Below are 23,019 nucleotides of genomic sequence, written 5' to 3'. Positions count from 1 at the left end.
TGATCTATTGCCATAAAGTCAGACTCCCCTGTTGGGTGGCAGCTGGCTTCTTGTAGACAATACATCTATTTCACTTTCTAGAACAGTTGTGAAGCCTAAGTAATGACTACAGATACTTAAAAAAAACAACCCACATAATTAGCATAGCTGTATTTTTATTTGGTCAGGGGAGCTTAACCCCTTCATAATAAAAAAGAAAAAGAAAGGAACGGGGGGGGGGGGATCAAGCTCTGTCGGTGGGACTTGTCTGAAATACTCTGAAAACATGGTCTGGCAAGCAATTTTATCATGCTAGCTTATATATCCTCTTTGATGTATACTCCATAAAACGCTGAAATGTATTTATGTCCCACTACAGGGCTTGATGAGTGACGTCATGATCTAAAGGGCACACTGAGAGTGAGGACATGACTTACCGTAACCGTTCATCAGCTTGTCTCCAGCAGCAGGAGCCCCTTCGCCGGGCACTGAACTCCTCTTGGTTAGAGCAGTATGGTTAGAAGACGCTCTTTACTTAACCGTGCACATTCTGTAGAAACAAGGACTCTTGTAGTAATCACACGGGGTACAAAACTAAGCTTCCTCTCTTTCCTTCCTCGGGGCGTCCATCAACACAAGTCAACTCTAATATGACTTGACAAGGGTAGAGAAAGCAGGCAGGCAAAGATCCGTGTGTTTGTGCTCACTCTGTTCTTGATCGTGGGTGTAATGGTTTAACTTCTGTCTTGTTTTGCCCACAGTAATGGACTGGGACCTGGAAGTGGAAGCCGAATAAACCCTTCTTTCCTCTTACATTCCGGTGTTGGGACCATTTGGAGTCCTGGCCTCCAGCTGCTCTTCCCTGCTAGAGATCTTTCCTTTCCTTCTGATTTGAGTCACTGAAAGCTGTGTCAAAGTTGTTTACCAGCTCTGCTTCACGAGCACGAGTTGCCTTGCCTTGAGGATCAGAGAATAAGGTTTTCACCTGTTGGCCCACCTGACTGTTGGGTATATAAGCTTCTGTGGTGCTATTGAATAAAGGGCTTTTTACCACTGACTAGAGGTCCGTGTCTCTGTCTCTCTGTTTGTGTGTCTTTGTATGTTTCAACCTCCAGCCCCTTGCCCAAAACTTGAGAACTGTGTGGTAGCACATAGAGCTCAGAGCGCTGCATTCTGGGAAGGTATTTTACCACAGTCCCAGAAGTAAAACTAGAACAGGTCTCTTTCCAGGCTACAGACACATCTGCCAGCTCCTGTTTTTCTCCACACCTCATACACCCTGGCAGGGTCCTGCCATGCAAAAACACCATCAGCGGCCCCAGGCTGGCAGCTGAACCGGGGACAGGAATACACAAACCACAATCAACACAAGATGGTAAGCAGGGCTCTCCCTCTTAGTCTCCGATGGGAACACCTTTGAAACTGTTTTGTTTGTATTCTGAGAGCCCTAAGGTAAAGAAATGAGTGCTGGGGAGAAGTAGAAGCTTATACAAAACTAAGCCTTTCACCTTCAGAGACGGAAGCCATGGAAGACAATTGCCCAGCCTTTCCAGGCTTCTAACTGTAAGGCAAGTTCTCACCTCTATTTTGTCATCCCTAACTTTGACCCAAACTGTCAGGCATTTTCAGTCAGTGGACATTTCCACTCATGCTTCTATATAAAGTGCTTAGAAATGGACTTTTAAATAAACCTTAAATGATGGCACTTGGTATTACTGTTTTTTTTCTTATTTCTAGATGTCATGGCATCATTTTACAGCCAGGCATCTATCTACCTGTCTGTCTGCCTACCTGCTACCTGCCTATCCCTACCTATCTATCCACCTATCATCTATCTATCTCTATCTATCTATCTATCTATCTATCTATCTATCTATCTATCTATCTATCATTTATCCATCCATCTCTATCTGTATCTCTAGTCCAATATAAAGCATTGCTGACGCCTGTGACAGAGGCGGCAGACCCTCCCACTTTCCAGCAGCAGCACTCAAGACAGTGAGCCCTGCTCTTCCCCTGGGCAGCACAGTAGAGCTGAGCCAGATGGTGTGGGAGAACTGACACCCGGAAGCATGGGCTAGTTGGTCTCACCTGGGGTAGGGGGAGAGCTGGCCCTGGGGTCATAGAACTGGAGAAGTCTCCCTGCCCCTCACCAGCTGCAGCACTCAGGAGACTGGCCCCTACACCTCACCTGGGCAACATGGAGAGCTGGCCCTGGTGGTGTGGATGTGGGGGAGTTGACCCTGAGGATGCGAAAGCAGGAGAGCCGGCCCAGCCCCTTGCTCAGCACTACAAGCGGCCATCTACACACACATACACACACACACACACACACACACACACACACACACACACACACACGGCAAAAATAGGATATCCGAGAGCAGTCCCTGTGAGGGTCCAGAGTCGATCTTTTTTTCCTTTTCTTTTTCTTTTTTTTTCTTCTTTTAATCTTATTGTACTTATGGTGGGGAGTTGCAAAGGCAAAGGGTGGATAAGAAGGGATGGGAAATGAAGGAGACTAAGATATACGATACGAAAGACACAAAGAATAAATAAAAAGAAAGTTTAAAAACATTGATGATTGGTCAAATATAAAATATTGCCTATTCTTTGCCTTACTAGATGGAAGCATATGAAAAGTCTACCTATAGGTCAAAGTTGGTCAGATACCTGTCATTAGTATGATTCTCTTCATAGGCTTAATAGCAGTCTAGTAGGCTCCTTCCTACTGTACCCCATTCCTGGGGTTCGCTTTGCTCATCACCCCTATTGAGCCCTCTGGGAACTTCTGCAGTGAAAAGAGTAAATTCCCTCGGCTTCCTCACATCCACCTTATATCAAAGAACCCCAAATCTACCTTTGCAGTTTCCTGTTTCACCATCACCAGAGCCTCTTGTTCCAGATCACTGCATCTTAGAGCCAGCTCTCTCCTCTCCCCGTGAGCACGGGTTTAATGAAGCGGCACCTACTCACATCCTGCTTGCTCGACCTCAGATCCTAGTAATGTCCCACCATCACTTTGCATCTCATTGCTTCTCCCATGGGGAGTCTTTCATGTCATTTAAATATCTTCGAATGCTTTTTACAATATCTGTTTTTTATTAAGGAAAGCATGGAGACTTATTTATCAAAAGATAACTGCTGCTACTTTTTGGAGGCTAACTTTTCGTTTTCTCAATCCTGACTCAGAGAGCATCATTTAATCCAGCCTTCTGTAACTAGCTCTCACACAGATGTGGGACATCCCTTCAGACTCCCTTTCCAGCTAATGCCACTTTAGTCGCTGCCTGTGGCCCCATCTTCCTCCCGAGAAGACTCGATTTCATCAGAATGGAAACTGTTGAAAGACGCAGAGACTTTCCATCGGTGCCTTAATTCCTGGACTAGACTTAAATTTCTTTACATCTCTAGCAATGAGATCCTGATGATGCGTATCAACACATCTCATATTCACTAACCCCCGACAGCTTGGTGGTTAAACTGGGAAGCTTTGATACATGAATCCCGGACTCACGGGAAGGCACAATCTAAATACCCAGACCAGAAAACGCCTCTTGTCCTTGGGTCACGATTAATGCTTTTGCTGCTGCCTGGATTTGTTCCAACATGGCCCTGAACTTCTTTCTTTTGCGGATAGAGATGAAATCCTTTTTGAAAGCTCCACTGGTCCCCAAAGGTCCTCTATCCTTGTCACACATGTTTTTCCAACCTATTGCTGAGAGTCAATACAAGATGATTCAAAAATCAACTACCTTTCAGATAATGCTCTTCGTGCCTTAGATGCTTTTAGATACCTGCCCTCAAAAACATCCTAAAACCATAAAGTTTTTGTATCTGTTGAGAGATTTCTATTACACTGGATTTTCTTCTATTATATAATGGAACAAAACGAAATAACATGTTGTTCTTAAACTTAAAAGATTCTGTTATTCAACTCCACCCCCAAACCCACCCATCCCCTGTGATCTCAGTGGAACTCTGAAGACTAGGCTGCACCTGCACAGAGCTGACCAAGGGGTGAGTGATCAGCCAGTCAACTGGGCACCCCACTCTCTAGGCCTACCCTTCCCCACCTGCCTCAGCTTCACTAGCCAGCCAGCAGGCAAGCTTCCTGCAGGTGGGCTGCTCCAACATGCTCCCCCTCCCCCATCGATCAGATACAAGGCCCACTCCGCCACCAAACCCATCCATCCCTTGTGATCTCAGAGGAACTCTGAAGAACAGGCTGCAGCTGCACAGAGTGGACCAAGAGAGGGGCCAAGAGAGACCTCAGCGGCTCCTTGAAACACAGACAGCAACTGCACAGAGAAGACTAAGAAGACACAAGCAGCAAGTGTAAGGATTGGACCAAAGGCAAAGACACTGCCGGCACCACAGGAAGAGATGGGTATGGGCCAATGCAACAACCTAAAAAACAATATGATAACACCAGAACCCAGTAGTCATACAACAAGAAGACCTGATCATTCTAACCCAGAAGAAGCAGAAGAAAGTGATCTTAAATATAACTTTATGAAGATGACAGAGACCCTTAAGGAGGAAATAAAAAATTTCCTTAAAGATATGGGGGGAAAGGCAAACAAGAAATTGGAAGAAATCAATAAATCTCTGAAAATAAAAACAAGAAAAAACAATCAAACAGGTGAAGCGAGCAGTTCAAACACTTCAAGACTTAAAAATTGAAATAGAGGCAATAAAAAAAAACACAAGTAGAGGGAATTCTGAAAATGGAAAATCTGGGTAAATGAATAGGAACTACCAATGCAAGCATAACCAACAGAATACAAGAGATGGAAGAGAGAATCTCAAATGTTGAAGATACTATAGAGGAAATAGAGTCATTGGTCCAAGAAAATGCTCAATCTAGCAAATTCTTAACATAAAACATCCAGGAAATCTGGAGCACCATAAAAACACAAAACCTAAGAATAGTAGGGATAGAAGGAGAAAAACTGCAGCACAAAGGCACAGAAAATATATACAACAAAATCATAGAAGAAAACTTTTCCAACCTAAAGAAGGATATGCCAGTGAAGGTACAAGAAGCTTACAGAACACCAAATAGATTGGATCAAAAAAAATCCCCTCACCATATGATAATTAAAACACAAAACATACAAAATAAAAAAGAATATTAAGAGCTGCAAAGGAAAAAGGCCAAGTAACATACAAAGGCAGACCTATCAATATTACAGCCAACTTCTTAATGGAAACAGAGAAAGCCAGAAAATCCTGGACAGATGTGCTGCAGATACTAAGAGACCACAGATGCCAGCCCAGACTACTATGCCCAGAAAAGCTTTCAACCACCAGGAGATCTCATTCATTTAGAGCTGCTCTCAGTGTCTGTGTACTGGTGTTATATTTAGGAAGAGGTCTCCTGTGCCCATGCACTGAAGACTACTTCCTACTTTCTCTTCTATCAGGTTCAGTGTGGTCAGATTTATACTGAGGTCTTTAACCCATTTGGACTTGAGTTTTGTGCATGGAGATAGCTATGTATCTATTTGCATTCTTCTTCATGCTGATATCTAGTTTTGCCAGCACCGTTTGTTGAAGATACTTTATTTTTTCCACTGGATAATTTTAGTTTCTCAGAAAATTGGGACCCAACCTACTGCAAGACCCAGCACTAGGGTCACTCTTGGGTGTATACCCAAAGGATGCTCAACCGTACTACCAGGATATTTGTTCAAATAAGTTCACAGCAGCATTATTTGTAACAGCCAGAATCTGGAAACAACCTAGATGCTCCTAAAACAAAGAATGGATTTTCAAAAACACAGTATATTTATGCAATGAAGTACTACTCAGAGGTGAAAAAAAAATGACAAATTGAAATTTGCATGCAAATAAATGGAACCAGAAAAAAAAACATTTTGAATGAGATAACCCAGACCCAGAAAGATGAGCATGGTATGTACCCACTCGTAGGTGAGTACTAGCTGTAAAGCAAAGGATAAGGAGCCTATAGTCTACAACCCCAGAGCAAAGTCAAGGCCATAATGGGTAAACCCACTGAAACAGCTTACCTACCAACTCTAACCTGGCAGTGAGGGAGCCAGCATAGGACCAAACTAGGCCTTCTGAATGTAGGTGACAGTTGTAAGGCTGGGACAGACTGTGGGGCCAATGGCAGTGAGAACTGGATTTATCCCTACAGCTTGTTCTGGCTTTTTGAAAACCATTCTCTTTGGAGGGATACCTGGCTCAGCTTCAATTTAGAGGGAGGGACTTGGTCTTGTCTCAAAGCAATGTGCTAGACTTTATTGACTCCCCATGGGCAGCCTTACCTTCTCTGAGGAGTGGATGAGGGATGGGATGCGGAGGGGGGGAAAAGGTGGAGGGAGCAGAAGAAGGGGAGGGAGAGGAAACTGGATTTGGCATGTAAAATTAGAAAAGATAGGTTTTTTTTTAAAACAAATTTTTAAAAAGAGATCCTGTTACTCATCTACAGGGGGCAAAGATGAAAAACAAAGGCCATACTCCATCTGGCCCTTTGAAGGCATTTACAAAATAAATAAATAAATAAATAAATAAGAATGACTAGAATTTTTTAAATGGTTTATACCACTAAATCTAGTGAGGAAAAAAGAATCATAGTCCAGAAAACAATACAAATCTGTGAGGTAAATCTGCCTATTCAGCTTGAAGCAGACATACTTAAGCTTTCTAAGTATGTGATATGAAGTCATTTGGTTTAAATTCATGGTTTAAAAACTTAAGATGATATTTGTTTAATGTACCAAATCCAGTAATGTTTGAAACACGTGACTGGAGTTCCTATTTTAACTCTGCTTAAAGATTAACTCTGGCGGGTCTTAAACCTTCCTTAGTCTTATCTTATTGTAATTAAAGAGATTGTACTGAATTTTAATTCCTCTTTCAAATTAAGACGGAAGAAAACTGCTATTTCATTAAGCAGGAAAAAAATCTCTTTACACAGTATCTTGACTGGGAAAGAAAATGGTGAAAGGAGCTGAGTTTTTTCTTTTTGTTGTTTTTATTGAGCTCCATATTTCTCTCCACTCCCTTCACTTCCTCCCCTCTCCTTTTCTACCCTCTCCTATGATCCCCACACTCCTAATTTTCTCAGGAGATCTTGTCTTTTTCTCCTTCCTATGTAGATCCATGTACGTCTCTCTTAGGGTCCTCTTTGCTGCCTAGGATCTCTGAGGTTATGGACTGTAGGCTGGTTTTGCTTTGTTTTATGTCTAAAAGCCACTTATGAGTGAACACATATTATATTTGTCTTTCTGGGTTTGGGTTACCTCACTCAACATGTTTTCTTTTTCCCAGATCCATCCATTTGCCTGCGAATTTCAAGATGTCATTTTTTTGACCGCTGTGTAGTACTCCATTGTATAAATGTATCACATCTTCTTTATCCATTCTTTGGTCGAGGGGCATCTAGGTTGTTTTCAAGTTCTGGCTATTACAAACTAAATTGTTATGAATATAGTTGAGCACATGTCCTTGTGGTATGATTGAGCATCTTTTGGGCATATACCCAACAGGGGTATTGCTGGGTCTTGAGGTAGATTGTTTCCTAATTTTCTGAGAAATTGCCATACTGATTTCCAAAATGACTGTACAAGTTTGCACTCCACAAGCAATTGGCAAGTGTTACCTATACCCCACATCCTCTCCAGCATAAGCTGCCATCAATGTTTTTGATCTTGGCCATTCTGACAGGTGTAAGATGGAATCTCAGAGTTGTTTTGATTTATATTTCTCTGATGTTGAGCATTTCCTCAAGTGTCCTTTAACCATTTTAGATTCCTCTGTTGAGAATTCTCTGTATCCCATTTTTAAAATTGGATTATTTGTTCCTTTGATGTCAAGTTTCTTGAGTTCTTTGAATATTTTGGAGATCAGTCCTCTGTCTGATGTGGGGTTTGTGAAGATCTTTTCTCAATCTGTAGGCTGCCATTTAGCATGATACAAAACTAAAAAAATCAGTTGCCCTCCTTTATACAGATGATAAATGGGACGAGAATGAAATCAGAGAAACATCACCCTTAACGAAAGCCACAAATAACATAAAAAAATATCTTGGGGTAACACTAACCAAACAAGTGAAAGACTTGTATGACAAGAACGTTAAAACTTTGAAGAAAGAAATTGAAGCAGACACCAGAAAATGGAAAGATTTCCCATGCCCTTGGGTAGGTAGAATTAACAGTAAAAATGACAATCTTGATTCAATGCAACGTCCATCAAAATCGCAGCAAAATTCTTCACAGACCTCGAAAAAACAATACTCAACTTCATACAGAAAAGCAAAACACCCAGCATAGCCAAAATAATTCTGTACAATAAGGGAACTTCTGGAGGTATCACAATCTTAGACTTCAAACTCTACTATAAAGCTACAGCAATGAAAACAACCTGGTATTGGCACAAAAACAGACAGGAGAACCAATGGAACCGAATCAAAGGCCCTGATATCAATCCACACACCTACAGACACCTGATTTTTGACAAGGAAGCTAAAATTATAAAACGGAAAAAAGAAAGCATCTTCAACAAATGGTGCTGGCATAACTGGATATCAACATGTGGAAGAATGAAAATAGATTCATATCTATTGCCGTGCACAAAACTCAAGTTCAAATGGATCAAAGACATCAACATAACTAACCGCGTTGAACCTCATTGAAGATAAAGTGAGAAGTACACTTGAACGCATTGGCACAGGAGAACACATCCTAAATATAACTCCAGTAGCACAGACACTAAGATCAACAATTAATAAATGGGACCTCCTGAAGCTGAAAAACTTCTGTAAAGCAAAGGACACAACACAGTCAACAAGGTAAAACGGCAGCGTACAGAATGGGAAAAGATCTTCACCTAGGTTTTTCTTCATGTTTCATTTTGTTTCTGCTTAGTGACTGTTTCTCTTTCCTTTATCTCGAGACAGCTGGCAAAGACTTCATACTAAACAATGGTTTTCCTTACTTGTGATATTACCCAAAGGAATTAATCAACCTGTCAGAACTCACGTCCATCAGTTCTTTCTTAAACACTGGCATCTGTAAGTTAAATGGAATTATGATCGCTTTCAACTGTATGCTATCATTTCTCCAAGTGAAAAATAGACACGGCTTAATTTGCTGCTGTTTCAATACAGACCAAAACATTTACTGTAAGCCCACAATATGGTATAGCAACCGAAGACAACATTATGAGAAAGGTGGGTGGATTGTATGATATTTTGATTTTGCCAATATGAAGTGTAATAAATCCCTCTGCAATGGGTCCCATGAGTCCAGCCTCTAATTTCTACGTGGTGTAGTCTAGTCCCACAATATACTGGAACTATTCTTTATAAAAACAGAGACAAATATTTTGTAATAAACCTCCAGGAGGATTTCTGCTGGGACAAAGTGGTACAAGCAACCTGCCACCATTGCTTAAAAGTAAACCTGGGCCTCGGTGCCCTCCAGTTTTAGGGAGGAAAAAGAGAAGACATAGGATTACAGCAGCCAGCAGGAGCAAGCCCAGCATGGGAGGCCCATTAGTGGGCACACATCCTCACTGACAACATCCCCAGGAGAGCCCTGGCTTGAGCTAAGGGATGTTTCATTATTTAAGACATCACTTATACCCTGAAAACATTTATGTTAGTTGGCTTTCCAGGCCCATATATAATGTGTAAAGGGCTGAGATATTTAATCCTCACAATGTCCCATTCGTCTCCATCTTTTTTGCTAAGAAAGTACAATGTTTGTGACAACCTGTTGCTTCGGACTCTCACCAGTGACAATACCTAGAGGTGACACTCGAATGTGGAAGGCGGTTATGTTTTTCAATCCTAAACTGCCTTGCCATGTGGCTCAGCTATATTGTTCCTTAATATTGACTCCTAAAACTCGATGTCAACATACCAAAGAGACATTTACACATCACTGTTTACTGCAACATGGTTCACAATATCTAAATTATGGAACCAAGTTGGGAGTTCAAGACATAGGCTCAGATAAAGGAAACACAGTTTCTACACAGTGGAATTTTCTCATCCATAAAGAATGAAATCAACTGGGTGATGATGGTGCACACCTTTAATCCCAGCACGTGGGAGGCGAGGTAGGTGGATCTCTGGGTTCAAGGCCAGCCTGATCTATTATACAGTGAGTTCCAGGCCAGCCAGAATTGTTACAGAGAGAAACCCTGTCACAAAACAACAACAACAACAAAAACCAAACAAACAAAACAAAAAAACAAATGAATGAAGTTATGTGGTCTGAAGGCAAACGGATGTAACTGGAGATAATTGTATTAAGTATATTAAGTTAGTTTCAGAAATGTAAATCACATGTTCTCCCTCATCTGGGGGTGCCTGACATACTAAAAATCACATGTTTACCAAGGATATGAAACTCAGAGGGGCATCTGGACAAAAGGTGCATACAGATATGCTGTTGGCATGGTGGGTCTTGAGAACATGGATGCTTTGCATTGTAGACTTTTCTAGATCTTGATCTATATGGCATAAACAGACATTAACTACCTTCTTTATTTCTTATTTGTCCATAATTTCCTCATCTGCAGACACAGCTCACTAGCCCAAGTTCTGCTTTTAACCATCATATGCATTAGGTACGTGATTCTTTTGCTTAATAATAAAGTAGGGGATGGTGAGATAGCTCAATCATTAACAGCACTTGCTTCTCTTCTAGAGATCTCAGGTTCTGTTTCCAGCACCCAAATGAATGCTCACTTGGTGTGGGACAATGGTCTGTATTCTGTCAATTATATTTTAAATAAATGCTGATTGGCCAGTAGCCAGGCAGGAAGTATAGGTGGGACAACCAGACAGGAAGTAGAGGTGGGTCAATGAGAACAGAAGAATTCTGAAAAAATGAAAACTTTTTCTGCAGTCCTGTCCCAGTCACAGAAGAAGCAAGATGTGACTGCCTTGCTGAATAAGGTACTGAGTCACATGGCTAACAGAGCCAAGAATAATGCGCTAATATAAGTTATAAGAGTTAATAAGAAGCTTGAGCTAATGGGCCAATCAGTGTATAGTTAATGTAGACCTCTGTGTGATTTCTTTGGGACCTAAGGACTGCAGGAACCGGGCAAAACAGAAAACTCACTCAATGCTCACTGCCACCTGGAACTCTAGTTCCAGAGGACCCAGTGCCCTCTTGTGGCTTCCACAGGCACCAGGGAAATATGTGAGGTACATACGCACATGCAGGCAAACATTCATCCACATAAAATAAATGTTTATGTATCTTTAAAAAATAAGAAATAGGGGAGGTGCTGGAGAGATGAGTCAGAGGTTCTGGACTGCTCTTCCAGAGGACCTGAGTTTGGTTTTCAACATCCAGGCCAGATGGCTTACCACAGCCTGTAACTTCAGCCCTCTTCTGGGCCTCTTGGACACACACAGCAGAAACACACATAAAAATTAAAAGAACAACAACATCAGATAAACAGTCTCTAGTGTGCTGGCCTCTTTTGTAAAGGGCTTTTAAAAACAGGCCTGTGATTTTTTTTCCTTTCTTTTTTTTCCCCCTGGAAGAGCTAACAGAGGGCAGAAGTTTCGCTGTCTTTTTTCTAAATACTCTATTTTATCTGCCTGCTGCGAAGAAAGGAGGCAGATTACAGAGTCAGCTGCAAGACCCAGGCGGCCTAGGCGGGACCCCAACTACTTATAAGGAGGCACTCCCACAGCGAGATAAAAAAGAAAGCTAACACAGAAAACTCCAGACAGCAGCAGGTTTAACTGTTTCCACTCCAGAGGCAATCATTAAACCAATTTTGTCTTCATGTTGAAGTTGATCAGAAATTGTTGATTTGTTTTTTCCAAAGAAACACATGGAAAATCCTTTTTAAAATTTATTGTGCACATAATCTGAGGTTTATATTTCTAATGTGTACCAGTGTGTTTTGTGTGTGTGTGTGTGTGTGTGTGTGTGTGTGTGTGTGTGTGTGTGTGTGTGTGTGTGTTTGCCCTCTCGGCTAGTCTTGCTGCCCAGGGAGTTCCCAGGATCTTTTCCTCTCTACCTGCCAATGCTGGGATTGCAGACTAGAGTAGCTACACCCAACTTTTGACGTGGGTGCTAGAGATTTGAACTCAGGTTCTCGTGCTTGCAGAAAGCCACTATCCATCTCCATAGCCTCACATCTGGAGGGTAGTATTGCTGGTACATGAAACAGGTGGCTCTATGTATCCACAAGGGTCCTTAGTCACAGATTTCAGCCAGTCATATATCAAAAATGTTTTGGTTTTAAGTGTCTTAGTTTTAAAGTGTCGACATTGAATTTATAATGGGATTTTTCTATAAATAGCACTTATACTGAATTCAGTGACATAGAAAAGTCAGTGTCCAAGGGCAGAGTAGCATGAGATGGTGAGGCCAAGGCGAGCCTTCTCTGTCCTACTGATAACGACACACATGTGGGCAGCGGGCAATAGTTTCTCAGGAAATAATTCTACTCAAGGGATTGGCATAGCTTAGCAATCTTTTAAGAGCTAGGAACCCATCTACCTCATTCTCATTCCTGCAACTACTGTCCACACACCTGTGATCCCAATACTGAAGGCCGAAAGGAGGATCCGAGGGAATCATTGCAGACATTCTAGCTGGATCCTCAAACTCTGGGTTCAGCGACAGTCTTTAAAATAGCAAGCTGGAAAGTGATTGAGGAAGACACCTGACGGCCACTTCTGGCCTCAACACTCATATGCATGTGAGTATATATGTACCTCACACATGTGAACATATGAACGTGTGTGCGTGTGGGCATACACACACACACACACACACACACATGCACACACTCATACAGAGACCCAGACACAGGCCCACACACAGGGGCAGCTGTTATTCCACAGTCTGAAGTTCACGCCAGCCTCTCTACTCGTTAGTTCATTTAATATTTTACCATCATGGACAGAATGAACACTAAGAAGAAAGTGGAAATTAAACAGACTATGAAAGAATAACACACATCTTCATCCCTCCTCTGTAGAACCATGCCTTAAAATGAGCAAACTGGCCTTTGACATACATCTGCGATAGCAAAGGGAACATTATGGGAGAAATAAGCAGTCCTGAACAAGTGGGGGTCCCTTCCCTTCCCACCACCCTCTTCCAAAGCCCCTATGTTCCCACAAGTACTGCATTGTCCCCAAAGCCCAAAGTGAGAAATTCAAAACAAGCACAGAGAAATCAAATTCAAGAAATTCAAAACAAGCACAGACTTTTTTTTTTTTTTATGTTATTCGAGACAGGGTTTCTCTGTAGCTTTGGTGCCTGTACCGGAACTAGCTCTTGGAGACCAGGCTGGCCTCGAACTCCCAGAGATCCGCCTGCCTCTGCCTCCTGAGTGCTGGGATTAAAGGCGTGCACCACCACCGCCCGGCTACAAGCACAGACTTTTCCCCGGGGTGGGGAGGGGGGAGTTCAAGCACACTGTAGTTAAACTGCTCAGTTGCTCTCAATATTTTTTTTCCATCACATTACTTTTCTCTTATTTGACTCTTTTTTTAGTTTTTCTGCTGGAGTGTCTAAGTGTCTAGCCTTCACCAACTGTGGCTGCTCCCTGTTCTGACCACTGACTGAGTCAGGAACCACTTTGCTCTGACTTCGGGGTCTCCATGCTCTCCACAACTTTCGTCTCCCAGGCCTTGCTGTCTTTATTGATCACATGAAGAAACTTCCATGAAAAAACAAAACAGTTTGTGTTTACGTTTAAATGACAGAACATGTCCCTAAATTGCCATTACATGTCTTCACTAGAGGGGACAGGAGGTTTATTGAAGTTTCCTAACTGTGAACAGAGCTACTGAGGGCCTCTGAGTTTCCTTCATAACACTGCTAAAATTCACTGTCTGCTTGACAAGCGCTTGTCTTGACAGGGATTTCAAGGGCTCCAAAGACAGACATCACTTGCTGGATTCGATATGGTTTACTTGAATGCGGTTTGCTTTCATTCTGACTAAGCACTATAAACTCAAAGCTGAGCACACGAGGGTGAACGAGGGACACACACAATGAATGGCTAATGACTGCCCTCAAGGACCAGATTGAAATCTGAGCCCGCTCTCGGCAAACCCACCTGTTAGGTCACAGGAATTTTCCGGAGCCTGCACTGCTTGTGGCACCTCTGTTCCGAGTCTACTCCGAGAAACACGTGTCTGCTTTTCAAACTGTCAGCGTTGCTTTCAAAGACAGACAAACAGAGACAAGCTGCGTGGATCAACAGTAATGCCCCGCGCGTGTTCAAACTTGACTACTCTGTCGTATTGGTGCTCAATAAGGAAATCTGTCGGAGCGAATTACGACACGAATACACGAATGGTATTTTGCCCGCAGTTATACCAGAAAATGTCTGTGCCTCCAAATCCTTGAGAACAAGAGACGATCCCACAGGGTCAGCCATCAGGCGTTCCAGAGGGAAGGCACTGACATTTGCAGAGGCAGGCAACAGACATGAAGTGCAGTGATGTGGCCAAGCCCTGAAGAAAGATACAAACATCAACTGGTATAACCGAGGAAATGAGGGGCAACTCCTGTACAAAAGCCCGTATCACTGACCCACGCATTCTGTTCCTCTATTTCCATTTAATCCCCACCTACCCTGCAGTGAGACTGAGTGACAGAGCAAACCCATATGCTTGTGTATCTGACGGCTTAAGCACAGTGTTACGGGGTTGATCAGGTATGGGATTAAAGAACGTTTAAATCCAGAATCAGAATCCAGGAGGGCAAAGAAGAGGACCAGAGGACACTGAGACAAAGCAAAGTGGGGTTGTGATTTAGCAGAAGAACCAGTTCTGAAGGACCCACCTCTTCCTAGTTTCTCTCTGCTTCCAGGCCTCATTCCATTTGAATTTCTATACCGAAAGCTAAGCCTTTGGCATCTGCTTTTGCTTGTATCATTTGTAAAGTGCCCGTGTTCTGACTCTCGGCTCTGAGCGCCTGGCTCCCTTGCAACAGAAAAGTCAGAAGCATGAGTCCCTGAAAAAAAAATCCTGTGGAAGCATCAGATCCCAGTACAATTGTCAGTGGAGCTAAGAACACACACACACACACAAATCAAGTTCATCATTGCTGACTTAAAAATAAATCACCATGCCTTCTTGTCTTAGTTAGGGTTCCTACTGCTGTGAAGAGACACCACGACCATGGCAACTCTTATAAAGGAAAGCATTTAACTGGGGCTTAGAGTTCAGAGACTTAGTCCATTGTCAGCGTGGAGGGAATCATGATATAAGCAGGCAGACATGGTGCTGGGGAGGCAGCTGCATCCAGATCTGAAGGCAGCAAGAAGAGACTCTGAGCCACTAGGCCTGACTTTAGCTTCTGAAACGTCAAAGCTCACTTCCTACTGACACACTTACTCCAACAAGGCCACACCTTCCTCACAGAGCCACTGCCTATGACCAAACATTTAAACATGAGTCTGTGGGAGCCCTTTGTATTCAAACCACCACGCTTCAGAGTATATATTGTTACATCTTTTGTAAGTATTTGTTTTGTTTAGAAATACAAGGAAAATATTAAATCAAAAATTTTGGTAAATATGGCGCCAAAGACACAGAATTGTAAACAGCCGTCTTGCCTGGCCAACCCTTGACAGTAAGCACAATTATTGCAAAGTCTGCTTCACCCAAAGCCACACCTCCATTTTTTTTTCTAGAACCATATGTTGATGATCCTCTTGCTTGCCATACTTAGTGAGGCCCTCCCTCCTCTATCAATTGATGGGGCCACCATCTCTTTTAATCATGTCTTGGTGACACCTCACTAAGGATTGCCCCTAAAGTAGCCTTCCTCCACACCTAAATCTGATGAGATCTCAATTTGCTCTGTAGAACCTAAGGTGACAGGGAGAGAAGCCCTGCCACCATCATGACCATGAAGGACACAGACAAACAGCCGAGGTTTGTGTGTGTTGACAACAGAGTTGTGTGTTGCTCTAGGCACAGTCACAAAGGACAGAACAGTTTCCAAGGGACTGATGAACAGATAGCACACACAAGCCAGGGACACACGGAAGCAAGAGACAGGTGGAGGGACCAGGAAGTAGAGGGTGTTCCAGACCTAGATGTAGACCCACCAGATGTGAAAGGGGACAGAGAAAGGTGAGGTAGGATGAACTCCAGATCTCAGAGCAGTTTGGGGAAAGTATTAACTGGGCCGAAGTTACCTGTGGAACCCTCTTATTTGCTCAACCTTGACACTCGGTTGTCCCTAACTATAACAGAAGAGGCTGCCCTGGTCCAGCCCAGAAAGGGAAAATGTCACTTCTTATTTTCTTAACAATGGGTCATTCCTAAAATGGGCTGTGGTGGCACACACCTTTAATCCCAGCACTCGGGAGGCAGAGACAGACAGACCTCTGTGAGTTCAAGGCCAACTTGGTCAACAAGAGCTAGTTCCAGGCCAGGCTCCAAAGCTACAGAGAAACCCTGTCTTTAAAAACCAAACAAAGAATAAGAATGGGTCATTCCTTATGTATCTGTGACGGACTCCTTAACCTTGTTTCCTCCCAGGAGAGCTGCCCCACGATAGGTTCAGTCACGTCAAGTGCTCATGTTCTGAGCACTGTCTCTGAGGTAGGCTAGCCTGAGGAAGGCCAGGAACATAGCTCTGAATCTTCACACCTCACCCCTCGGCATTAGATACATACATACTGTAGACCCTGTGTGTGACTTGTACACAATTTATTTTTTAAAAAAATAAAGGATTGTATTGATTCACCCTCTGCTGGATTGCTTAATCTTATTGGTAGCTATAAGAATTTATGCAAACCACCCCACCATGCCTGGTCCCACTGTTGAAAGCAACGTCCTTTTTTTTTTGTTTGTTTGTTTGTTTTTTGTTTTTTCGAGACAGGGTTTCTCTGTAGCTTTGGTGCCTGTCCCGGAACTAGCTCTTGTAGTCCAGGCTGGCCTCAAACTCCCAGAGATCCGCCTGTCTCTCCCTCCCGAGTGCTGGGATTAAAGGCGTGCGCCACCACCGCCTGGCTAGCAGCGTCCTTTTTAAGGTCAGTAAAAATCCAGCATGTCATTTCAGAACCACGGAAGAGGAAATGCTTGTGTTAGCCTGGGTCAAAGGAGTTCAGTAGTCTAATAGTAGCTTTTCTTTATTTGTATCCCAGGAAAAGAGACATGTAGCAGATTCTAAGAAAGAAGCCATAGTTAGAACACTTTGTCATTAGTTCTTTTAATAACCTGATTTTCCCCCTATCTGGTATCACCTAGAATACTTACAAAATAAGTTGGTATTTATAGTTATGGAAAACCAACTATTTTCACCCATGTGAATTTAGAGATGACATCAGAGTAATACTACATTAAAATAAAGACCGTTTTATAAGATGTTTGGTTGTTTCTATCACCTATAATAGATCCCCAAAATATACTCATTATTCATATATATTCATTGCTCATGTATGTATATAGTATTGTTATTTTTTATAATTTCCTATATTATTCATATATATTCATTGTTCATGTATGTACATATATAGTTATTGTTATTGATATTTAATAGCTTTCCTACAAAAGCCAGCATAGCAGATCCTGTACCCACGGCATCGTTCAGATGTGCCTATAATAGCACATAAGGGGTCATGGCACTGTGAGGCCTGTAAGGTTGATATCTTGAGAAAGGGACTTTCAGTCACAAAAATCAAATAGTTCAGCGCAGCTGGAGAAAGAAAGGTACCCTTTCTCTGCTATCACACCCTACATTGGCAAAATACCAGGATGTTTCCAGATTAAAAATCAGAGACGCCCCGCATACACTCGTCTTGCTTAATTGCGTCTTTGTACAAATGCCGTCTGCTCACACTGCAAAGCTCTTCTCAAAGCCAGAGCCAGCCAGACCCCAACACACATGAATCTTGAGGACTTCGGAAGAATGTATACAAATGTGCCAAAAGTGTTTGTTTGAGTACATAATTGAAAAGAAAAAAAAAAGATGCTAACTTCTAGAATGTAAGAGGCAAAGTAATTGCGTTATTCCAAAGTTGAAAATAATACTACAAAGACCTTGAGGAAAAACTTGCCTCTGAAATGGGAGATATTTTTACTATTCTCTATAGCCCCAGTAGAAGTATCTGCCCTGATCTATAAATAGAGCAGAATATCTTTAGGGGTCACTTTATTTTTTTTCTTTTCTGGCTTTTTAGACGATTATTATTTGATTTTGCCCTAGGTTCCCGCTCAGGTTTTTGGTCGCCCCTGTGTTGGATGTGGTCCTTAAGTCAAAGCAGGCACCGGTTGGTTTCTCCCACAAGCGTGTGCCACCAGTGCACTGCCATGTCTTATAGGCGCTACATCATTGTAGATAAAGTGTGTGTGGCAGGGTTGGTGTTTATGTTCCTTTTTTTGATAGTGCGCAGAGTCCCTTCCTGTATTTTATTTAAAATTTAAGAATAATACCAATTTTAAAATAGGAAAAATAGATTACTTTAAATCTTATTTTCCCCATTGTTAGTTTATTCTCTTGTTAAATGCAATCATTGTGCTTTACACTATTTTTAATTATTTGAGTTACTTGTTTTTATCTTATGTGTGTGTGATTGTATGTATGTGCACTATGTGTGTGCTGCTCATGGAGGCTCGAAGAGGGCATTGGACCCCTGGAATTGGAGTTACAGATGGTCAAACACTGCCACAATTGAATTTCAAGTATTTCCATTATTCAGATAATTTTATTTGTACTTTTTCTTTTCATCAATATTACTGTCATAAAATCATTATTTATATAGCACTTTTAACTTGGGTTGGTTACTAGAATAAAAATTTGGAATTATAACAGTTATTTCAAAAGAACAAAAGTATTCTCTTCAAAGTCAGCTAACCAAAATATTTTTTTTAAATATTTACTTATTTAGTATACAATATTCTGTCTGTGTGTATGCCTGCAGGCCAGAAGAGGGTGCCAGACCCCATTACAGGTGGTTGTGAGCCACCATGTGGTTGCTGGGAATCGAACTCACGACCTTTGGAAGAGCAGGCAATGCTCTTAACCTCTGAGCCATCTCCAGCCCCTAACCAAAAGATTTATAATAATCTATCACTTTTTTAGCCAATATGGTAATGGTTTGTACTGTCCATAATTTAAACTTCCTCTCTACTTTAAAGAGTGGTGGCTAGTCTGTTAACCACTAATAATTTAAGAGGGGGTGTGGAGACTACGTTCTTTCTGCCATTCAGATCACTTTTGCCACTCCAAACACGTTAACCAGAAACTGTAACCTATCCCCTCCCCGCCCCCGCATTCATCTCTGACCCACAAAGGATGGAGGGAGGCATAGTGAGGGAGGACACATTTATCTAGTAGAGAAGAATCCCATCATTGTGCATACGCAACCCTGCTTCGACACTCACGGACTCTCAAGACAGAAAACACAGAGACAAGGGTTCTCAGAAGTGTCTTCAGGGCGCAGTGGGGAGAAACAGCAATATTTAGTCCGTACAAAAGATAACAGGCTGGAGACATGACTGCAGGGCGGGAACGCCTGTCATGTGGACGAAGGAGTAGGGAGAATATGTTTCGTGCTGGAGACGGAAATCTCACGGAGGCTGTCAGGGGCACTCCAGGAGAACGGGCATTGCAGCCACTTTAGCTACAGCGAAGGGCCCGACTCCACACGGCATGGCAAGCTTTCTGTTGTTGGTAGATGTCTAGCAGCAACCCAAGGGACAATCTATTACAAACATCGTACGGTATACTGAAGTCTGGACAGGTGGAGAGATGGAAAGTGAACTTTAAGATTTTCTTTACATGATTCTTGTGCTAAGAAGGTTTATGCGAGCAGTTTGGTGCCCAGGCTTGTTTGAACCAAACAGGTAAGCTTTATAGATTGGGGCTGGGAAGTTCTAATAAAATCATTCTCAAAGCTGATTCATTTGAACGATGATTTCTAAGATTATTTCTGTAGAACTGAATTATTTCTAAGAGAAGGAAAAACACTGAGAGACCTTTGCTAAATATCTGTGTCTCCCATCAACACTGTGGAGGTTTCTAAGGACACTTATCGCAATAATCAGGGAAGAAAATTACAGTCAGAAGCATGTGAAAGAACTCATGTGCAGTATCTTTTAAAGCCTTCAGGAAAAATCACAGTAAGAGAAGAGCTTTGTTTCTTTTTTGATTTTGTTGGTTGGTTGGTTGGTTGGTGGTTAGCTGGCTGGCTGGCTGGCTGTTTGGTTGGTTGGTTGGTTGGTTGATTGTTTGTTTGTTTGGTTGGTTGATTAGTTGGTTGGTTGGTTGGTTGTTTGGTTGGTTGGTTGGTTTCTGGACTCGGCCCACTCATGATCAGTTGTTTAAATTGTTTGAATTCTACTTCAATATGAGCTTGTTTGAAAACCTGCAGGTGAAGAATCTGTGACTTTTAATACAGAAAAAGAATAAAATCAGAATTTAACTTTAAGCTCTTTGTTCTACATCAGAGACCTAGGTAGGAAAACAGGAGGCCTTCTGCTACAGCCCCCTTAGCTGGAAGGAAGGATCCCCCTCTAGATTAATCAGTCCAACTCTGTTCTTTCTTTTTGCTTCTCTGAAACCGCTCAGTTTTGTGTCTGTAGGAAAGCCTATTTTTGAAGCTGCTCAAAAATAAAACTCTGCTGAGAACCAGCAAGTGGTCAGCACAAGGCTGTGTTCATCTGTCTCAGGTGCAGCTGGCTCTATGTATCCAGGACTTCCGTAGCCATTCAGTCAACAAACCACTGACTGAAGATAGTCAGAAAACCTTGGTGTCTGGGCTGAACATGGACAGATGGTTCTTACGTGTTTGTCCTCTGAAAAACAGCACACCCATCTCCACATTTATAGCATCGTGGGAACTATGAATAAACTAGAGGTGACTTAAGTATATGGGAGGTTTGCACAGATTATGCACAAACAGTACACCTGTTTTACACAAGGGACCCACACATTCGGATTTGGGCTTTCAAGGGAGGATCCTGAAGCCAATCAACCATGGATATTTAAGGAGTGCCGAGCATATTTTTAAAGTGCCTCTGAGACTATTAGAGTCTCAGAGCCGCCAGAAGTTCGTGAGGAAAGTGAAGCAGACGCTAGAATGAAAACTAATGTTCAAATGTAACCACCTGCTCCCTTAGCGCCTCCCTGGCTTTGTATTTCCACACCTGCTGGAGCCTTTCCGGCTGACTATCTTGCCTGCATCTTAAATACCTCCTTTACTTCAGGAAATCAGTTCCGTGCTACTTAACCTTAGGCCGGAAATCTTCCAGGGTTTCGGCAATCATTAAATTTGAGTTCATTGTTTTGAAGAGACTCTTTGTGTGAATTTTCTAAGAAGAGGAAAAAAAAATAAGACTTTATCCTGAGGAATGTTTTGTCTGGGTTATCTACAAGAAATGGCACAAGGCTTAAGAAATAAGAGCTAAAGAACTAGGCTGGGATTTAAAAAAAAATAAACAAACATTTGTTAGCTTTTTTTTGTCACCTTTAAGATCAAGAACATTTTCCTTAAAATGATATTTCCCTGCTAACTTCAACACATCTCTTTTAATGTCAAAGTATCAATAGCAATTTCTCTCAGTACTGTTTTATAAAATAATGTACTATTTTATTGTTTTTAGCATTGATCCTCACTATAAAAGATATTTAAGCAACTCTGCATGGTTAGCTATCTGATTTTAAAAAAAAGCTAAAATAATTTTTTTAATAAAAAACGTTTCCAAAGAAACATTCTGTCACTTCAATTAAGGAAAGCTAAAATTAAAAGTCACGAGTCCAGTTTATTGATTTTCTTAGTCCACTTAAAAATAAACTCAAGCCTGTATTCTTAGCATGAAACAAAATATTGAACACTACCCTTCAGGCATCCGACCATACTTCAAATACTGATCTTATCACTGCTGGCAAATCAAACACTGGTGGACTTTAAAAGGAAGAAAGAAAAACGCCTGGAGCCACTGGGAGCCATCAGAGGTCCAGCTGTGACTCCCAGTCAGGCTAAAACACACCACACACACACACACACACACACACACACACACACACACACACACACACACACTGACAAGGACACTTATTTGACTTCTTTTTCAATAATTAGGATTTAGGACATGATACAGAAAGCCCCTTATTATGAAATTGATCTTCTACCCTCCTTGACATCTTCCTGTGCATCTGCAAACAGAAAATGAAATATTCTCATGTCTTGGTCACTTGAGTTCCAAATGAAACCATAAATCAGCACGATAAATCATAAAATAATTAAATCAAGAGAACTGGAAATTGGCCAGGAGTCGGATGGGAATTTTCTCATGTATTTCAAATACTGGCAGTGTCCTTTCTATTTTTGTGACAAACTGTGACATGTAAGTAGGAGCTGAAGGCTTCCCCACCCGCACAAATCGCACAGAACAAGGCTGAAGCTCTGCTGACTAAATTTTCCTGGTTTGTTTGCATAAATGTCTCCTCTCTTTTTAAAAAGACTTTCAGAACCTTCCACTTCTGATTCCCAGAGACCAATGGCCAGTGGGTTTCTTGGAACAGAATTAGACATTTGCCAAAGTTAGTGTTGTGTAAATGCATCAGACAGGAGTAATCTGAAATAGAGGCGTTCAAGCTGATCACAGAAAGGGCTAAAATGATTAGCATTTCTTCCTAAAACTCGCCACGCTTAAATCTCTCATCTCGACTGAAATTTAAAAGGGTTCTTCACACACCCCTCTTTTCCAAATCCGGTGTTTTATTGAAGAAAAAAAGGGAATTGTTCTATTATCCCAATTTTTTGTTTCATAGTCAATTTGTGTTATTGGAAAAAAAATATTTCGACCTAGCAAGCAAGGCTGGCCAGAAATCCACTGAAAACGGCTCTGGATTTTGATTGTGAGGGGCTTCGGGTGCAGGGAAGAGAGAAGAAAAACCTTTTAAGGGGTATCTGCCTGCCGATGAAACCCGACCAACCGACACAAGGGGGCAGGAAACGCTCAGAGTAGAGAGTTTCAAACTGGGCTGGCTGACCCGAGACACTATCTAAATTCTTCTTCGTCCTTCGGTGTTTATCAGTTGTCTCAGCGTG

Source organism: Microtus pennsylvanicus, chromosome 16, assembly GCF_037038515.1.
Source record: "Microtus pennsylvanicus isolate mMicPen1 chromosome 16, mMicPen1.hap1, whole genome shotgun sequence".
In the NCBI taxonomy this organism is placed as follows: domain Eukaryota; kingdom Metazoa; phylum Chordata; class Mammalia; order Rodentia; family Cricetidae; genus Microtus; species Microtus pennsylvanicus.
Note: the sequence above shows the minus strand (reverse complement) of the source record.